We start from the raw sequence: 1,229 nt of genomic DNA, 5'->3' as shown, positions 1-1,229 counted from the left end.
AATCAGAGTCTGCTCTGGATGGCAGTTTCATTGGAGTGGGGCGATGAACCTGGCAAAGAGAGCTTAATCGGTGACAACATTAAATAATTATTTACTTTCAAGTGCTTTAAATGTAGTGGAACAAACAGCGGATAGACACACAACTCACCAGGTAAGCTTATCTTATTAGTATCGCTAAATGAATTTGTTTACTGGGTCTCAAACACAAGTGTTTAGCGTTTCAAGTAAAATTGTTTTTCTTTCGTCTATTGTTTCGCAACTCGCGTATCTGACTGTGAACAAGATTAAGTGTTGATTTATAGTCTTGCATAGCCCTTACTGGAACGCTCTCGCTATTTTAGAAAAAAAATCTGGTTTAGACGGAAAATTCTTCCCTTTTAAAATTCGAGACTCATTTTTTTTTTTTTGGTAAGTGTTTCACGGCGCTTGCAACTGAATAAGGTCATAATGGGCGCGGGGGACACATTAAACGTTTTTAATTTGTGAAAATTTTGAATTTTGCCCAGGTGGCGGCCGAAACCTACTCTTATTAATTTTTCTACCGCCAAGGGATCTTTGGCGTGCACAACTTGCACACAGGACTTCCGAGATTTTTCGCCCTTGACTGAGAAGGCTAGGTGTTAGATCAGGGGTGTGGCTGAAAGACAACAGTAACAGTCGACAGAATATTGTTAGAGAGCAGGAAAGGAAATGAAAGGAACAAATTTTAGAGAAAAAAAATTCCGTCGCTGTCCGGATTCGAACCCGGGACCTATTGAATGAGAGGCGAACACCGTAATCTCAAGACCTCGAGAGCCCCACTCATTTCTTTTTGAGAAAATTAAGAGTGTAATGGCAAATCATTCGCCTTACCCCCAAAGAAATAAAAATGATCTAAACAATGAACGCCAATGTAATTTAAAAAACCCATACAATACTGATTTATATACTATTCGAATTTTCAGAATGAAGCCTGAGGCCAAACTGTCTAATTGGGTTATAGCCAAGGACTACTATACTGAGTATAGTAGTCCTTGGTTCTAGCCCATTTTATTCAATGGTTATTGTGTGCATGTCCGCACATTAAAAATGACACAGGCTTTACGAAGAGCTCGCACACACACACACACCTATGTATTACACACATTATTTATTGTTTATAATATCATCATCATCATCATCATCATCATCATCATCATCATCATCATCATCATCATCATCATCATCATCATCATCATCATCATCATCAT

Source organism: Aplysia californica, unplaced genomic scaffold, assembly GCF_000002075.1.
Source record: "Aplysia californica isolate F4 #8 unplaced genomic scaffold, AplCal3.0 scaffold00222, whole genome shotgun sequence".
NCBI lineage: Eukaryota > Metazoa > Mollusca > Gastropoda > Aplysiida > Aplysiidae > Aplysia > Aplysia californica.
The sequence above is the reverse complement of the archived record's forward strand: the minus strand, read 5'-3'. Positions refer to the sequence as shown.